The following is a 6,065-nucleotide window of genomic DNA, read 5'->3' on the forward strand; positions in this document are numbered from 1 at the left end:
TCAACATTGAGTATGCAGCAAAAGATGCATACGTTTCATACGAGTTGTACCGCAAGATTCGAGTCGTCAACTATGGCCAGCGTCACCTCGAGGAACATGGACATTCTGATTTAGATGATTCAGACGAGTAGTGTTCTGAACGTCGAACACTTGTATATATATCTATGGTAGCTATTATTATGTACTGTTTGGGCTAGTATCATGTACTTCTTGGACCAATTTATATATGTCTAGTTTCTGTTTGTGCCATTATAGTTTCCAAATTTGAATGGTTTAGCCCTTTCTAACTTCATTTGCTACTTTTGAATGGTTTAGCCCTTTCTAACTTCATGGTATCATGCATTTCGACCACATATATATACAAAAAGTCTTCAGTTCAAATAAATTCAAAAAATGTAATCCCTTTTGTAACAGATCTGTTTTTGATTAAAACAATCATTTAAAAATGAAAGACCATTAGTCCCACGTGGCGTGCAGCGGAACCACGTGGCGTGCCACGGAACCACTTTTGTTGTGGGGGTCGCTTCTCCTTTTTCTCCTTGTGCTAGATATTGGTTATGCACTAGGGGAAGTAGGAGTAGCGACCATCATCAACGGTTGAAAAATCAGGTGAGCTAGTGTCCACCATATATGAGAGAAGAAGAAATCCCTTTGTGATGTGCCTTTGAATGGTGCATTTTGAACACACAAAAAGTATGGAGTTCAAATAAGTTTTAAAAAAATGAAATCCCTTTTGTAAGAGATGAGTTCTCGTTCGAAACCCTGCTACTTCGAGAGAGATTGTCAGTTTTGTACACGAACTGCATCCAGTTTTTGTCGTAGCCCTCTCAACTTTTTAACACATGCTATGTGGGTGAAATGATGATAGCATGCCAACTTTCAACATTTTCAGAGTTCATTTGTAGTGCTTTTCAATTTCAGGGTCAACTAGCTCAAAATAAATAAGTAAATGCACGAAATATACCAAATGAAGTCAGAAATTGTTGATCCCTTTGTGATGGGCCTTTGAATGGTGCATTTTGAACACACAAAAAGTATGGAGTTCAAATAAGTAAAAAAAATGAAATCCCTTTGTAAGAGATGAGTTCTCGTTCGAAACCCTGCTACTTCGAGGGAGATTGTCAGTTTTGTACACGAACTGCATCGAGTTTTTGTCGTAGCCCTCTCAACTTTTTAACACATGCTATGTGGGTGAAATGATGATAGCATGCCAACTTTCAACATTTTCAGACTTCATTTGTAGTGCTTTTCAATTTCAGGGTCAACTAGCTCAAAAAAATAAGTAAATGCACGAAATATATCAAATGAAGTCAGAAATTGTTGATCCCTTTGTGATGTGCCTTTGAATGGTGCATTTTGAACACAAAAAAAGTATGGAGTTCAAATAAGTTAAAAAAAATGAAATCCCTTTGTAAGAGATGAATTCTCGTTCGAAACCCTGCTACTTCGAGAGAGATTGTCAGTTTTGTACACGAACTGCATCCAGTTTTTGTCGTAGCCTTTGAATTTCAAACACTTTTCATTATCATAGTTTTGTCAAATTCTCAAATATTCAAAAAGAATTTTTAATAAACATAGTTTTTAATTGAAAATAACAAAATAAGTTAATAGTTTGGATAGTCAAAATAATTAATTTTGAAAATAGAAAAAAATTGAAACTGTATGAGAAATCATGGACAAAATTCGACCTGAATTCACTTTGAATTCAGATTGAATTTTATCCACAATTTCGAATATAGTTTCAATTTTCAGTAAGTTTAGGCGTGTAAGCCTGCTTTAGAGAGGAGCTCGATGGACAAGCTGCGACGGGGCTTATAAACAAGTGTTAGTCCCCCTCGCTGGGTGAGGTGGGACTAAACTTATCGTGCAGCCGAGGAGGGGCTTTAGTCCCGGGTGGAGCCACGACCCGGGACTAAAGACCCCCTTTAGTCCCGGCTGGAGCCACACACCGGGACTAAAGACCCCTTGCTTCCCGCCTCTTGGTCTGCCCGAAAAGAGGCCTTTAGTCCCGGGTCGTGGCTCCACCCGAGACTAAAGGGGGTCTTTAGTCCCGGCTCGAGCCACGCACCGGGACTATAGATCCACCTATATAAGCGTGACTCGAAAATTTCTAACCCAATTCGTCCATTTCTCTTCTTCTTCCTCTCGTTCTCCTACCCGGCGTGGCACATCGACGAACTAACCGACGCCGTCAGGCTGCCCGCCGTCCTGCTCGCCGCCGCCTGCCGTCCTCCTCGCCGTCGACCGTCCTCCTCGCCGCCGCGCCGTCCTCCTCGCCGTCGCGCCGTGCTCCTCGCCGTCCTCCTCGCCAACACTCCAGCTAGTAAGCCCCCCGCCCCCTCCTCCCCAACACTCCGGCCAGTATAGAAGAAAAGAAGAAAAAGGAGAAGAGAAGAAGAAAAAGGAGAAGAAAGGAAGAAAAAGGGGAAGAAAAGAAGAAAAAGGAGAAGAAAAGAAGAAAAAGGAGAAGAAAAGAAGAAAAAGAAAAGATTTTTTTGTCATTTAATTCCTATTGTTATTAGGTTTGTGCTAGATTATTAAGGTTAGTAATATTTAGAATTAGGTTAGGGTTACAAGAAGAAGAAATATGAACAAAAATAAGAAAATATAAGATTAGGAAAAATGAAAATAACAAGAGGAGGAGAAGAAAAGAAGAAAAAGTGTATATTGTATAGTGTATATGCTTAAGTGTATAGTGTATATAGTGTATAGTGTATAAGGAGAGGAGGAATTTTGCTATAGTGTATATAGTGTATAGTGTATAAGAAAAGAAGAAAAGAAGAGGAGGAGAAGAGAAGAAAAGAAGAGGAGGAGAAGAGAAGAAAGAAGAGGAGGAGAAGAAAAATGAAAATAAGTGTTAATAGTTTAATTTTTCTATTGTATATGCTTAAGTGTTAATAGTTTATTTTTAGCAAGAAAATTAATAGAACTAGTTTATTTTTTTAGTTCATTTTACGATGCCTATCCCGCATCCTCGTCGTCGACTCGGCGGAGGACACCTGCTTGATCAGAGGGGCCCTGTCCAGGATGGGCTCCGCCCGGCTGGTATTGGGAGGTGCTACCTTCTGGGGGGCGTAGGTTGGTGAGGAGCCAGCCCGTCGTTGACCCGATCCTTGTTTGGTGGCGGTCGCGTGGGCCAGTGAGGGTGCCGAGGCTTCCGGACACCGCGGAGGTGGTACGTCACCGTGTCAGCGAGGAGGATGAGCACGTCCGTCGCTACATGGTTGCGTTGGAGGGCAGGTTCGAGCATACCTGGCAGGTTCTTCGGGGATCTCACTAGAGCTATGATCCTGTGATGGTTCCTTCTCTTTGGGTGTCCACCGCCCGCGCCGATACCCGTCGGGCGCTATGGTTCTAGATGTATTAGTGATGCTATATGTATGATAGTATTCGAGGAGTATTAATGATAATATTCGACGATGTCGGACAAAAGTGATGATGTATTAGCTTATAATTGAATGCATGCTAATTTGAATACTACTTTATTTTACGATTTGGTTTTGCTTATTGAATGCTCAAATTGGAAAAGTACTCCTACTTTGAATACTATGCAGAAATCTAGGAGTCTCAAATTGGAAAAGTACTCCTACTTTGAATACTATGCAGAAATCTAGGAGTCTCAAATTGGAAAAGTACTCCTACTTTGGTTTTTGGTACAAAGGTTAAGAGAATTCGTTTTTTGCAGAACTATGGATCCACATATCAGGAACCTCGAAGAGGAAGAACTTCTGGAAGATATAATCAAAGACGACCCCGACGTTGAACCAGCTGAATCTCTGTCGTCATATCTAAACCAAGACGTTGGAATGGAGGTCGAGCGACACGAAGATGAAGCCGATGGGGCAGGAGATAGGTCCAATGACGGAGAAGGTGATAGCTCCACTGATGGAGAAGCCGGTGAAGAGGAGAAGTCCGGCGAGGTATACATATGAAGTTCGACAATCTCTTGTAATATGTGAAAAATATTGGAGATAGCTCTATATTGTATACATATAAATTCATTTGACGAATGTTTCTCCCTCTTAGGCCTCCACATCGAGCAAAACTACGAAACGAGGCCCGACTAGAAAGTTGGATGCACGGACGCATTACACATTTGAGGTGATATTTCCTACGGGCGAACCCAAGATTCCTAAGAATGCTGTTGACACATTCAAGAAGCAATGCGGAGTTCTCGTTAGGGATCACGTCCCGATCAGCGTTCGGGAGTGGAACAAGCGCAAAGGGGCAGCCGATAGTGACTATGTCACCGAAAGGTACAAAGATAATCTTTGGAATGATCTCATGTCACATTTCAACCTGTCAGAATGTGAGAATGAGGACACCGCAGACAAACTGAGGGCCAAAGTCAAGCAGTGGACTCTGAAGAAGATGGCCGAACTGTTCCGTAGCTGGAAGAAGAAGCTATGGAAAAACTATCTGAAGAGACAGAAAGTGCCAGTATTCGAGGGGTATCTAGCCAAGTAGGCGAATCACTCGAAGGCATTTCAAGAGTACAAGGAGTCTGAACATGCCTAGGCATTATCAGAAAAGAACAAGATAAATGCCGACAAGAAGAAATATCACCACAAGCTGGGGCCAGGGGGCTATGAGACTGCCATCCCAAAGTGGGATAAGAAAGAGCAAGATCTGATAGATAAAGGCGTCGTACCTGAACCACTCCGTGATGAGTGGGAATTGAGAGCAAGAAATTGGTTCCTTGCGCATGGTGGGTCGTACGACGAAACAACAGGGGACCTCATCTGCAATGACAATCTTAGGATACCCAGGGAGAATTGGAAAAGGATAGTGAAATAAATTAAGGAGGGACAAAGAAAGTTCACTGTAGATAGAGATAAAGATTTGCTCACACTGGTCCTCGGCAATGACGAACATGGAGGATGAACACGAGGCTTTGGTCCTTCTTACCCGTGGTGGCTTGGGTTTGCCAGAGATCAAGACACTTATAGAAGCCGAGAGAGAGAGCAAAGAAGCGGCAGCAGGATGAGGAGAATGACAAGTTCAACCAGTTGCTTGCCAGGATTGACGAGCAACAGAAGCAGATTGATGAGCTTAGAGGAGTACCGCGCCAGGAAGATCCTGCAGTTGATATTACCGGCGCCCCATCTAAGCGGAAAAGCAGCATGGCCGAATCTGAGGCCCTGCCCGACGATGAACGAAGAATGATAGAGGGCGGTCCCGGCTACCCCGTGGATGGAATCAAGGAGTCAACATCATGTGAACTCCATGAGAAATTCAAGAACATATCCATGAAGGTGGCCGTCGGACAAGCTTTACCTTCTGGCCCTGATGCACGCTGGCATGGTCGTGAGATTCGAGTTGGCTTTGCTAAAGTCGGGGTGGATGAAATCATGACCGGGTTTAATGATATGGAGCTCGACATAGCTGGACCCGAAGATGAGAGGACACTCGGAGAAGGACTGGGTGGAGTCATCCTATGGGACAAGAACTACATCAAGCTTCCAGGCTCGGCCCCAAGGACAACACCGCCTCCGAGTCGTCGCAGGTCACCTACACCTCCATTACCTCCAAGCCCTCAACATGACGTCGGCCAGCACAACACGAGTCCATCTCGATCACCGCCACCAGACTTGGGTCGTCCGTCTCCGCCGCCGCCCGCACATGATACTAAGCGGAAGCGTGCCAGCAAGAACGCTTCGACGATGATTTCTAAGGGACGGAGCTCCCCAAAGCGCAAACTGTTGCCCCTCCCAAAGGTACCTCATGCTAATCTTCCTATCAGACCTTATGATCGTACCCCCGAGGAAAACGCCAGGATAGCAAAGGAACAGCATGATGCGCAGATGAAAAGGAAGGAACCCGAGCCCCGCCCAAAATACACCGAGAAGAACATAGCATGGGCAAAAGACTTCATAACCACTCCATCACAGTATGACTTACATTATAAGCCTCATGACTATACACGCACATTGCAGAAGGAAGTGAAAAAGAGCAGGTCACATGCAAGTGCAAGTGGGAGCAAATCAAGTTCAACTACACGCAAGAAAAAATCAGACGTTCCTCAGCTTGGACAACAGGCCAAACAGTCGATCCCACCCCTCAAG

This window comes from Hordeum vulgare, chromosome 3H, assembly GCF_904849725.1.
Source record: "Hordeum vulgare subsp. vulgare chromosome 3H, MorexV3_pseudomolecules_assembly, whole genome shotgun sequence".
Taxonomy (NCBI): domain Eukaryota; kingdom Viridiplantae; phylum Streptophyta; class Magnoliopsida; order Poales; family Poaceae; genus Hordeum; species Hordeum vulgare.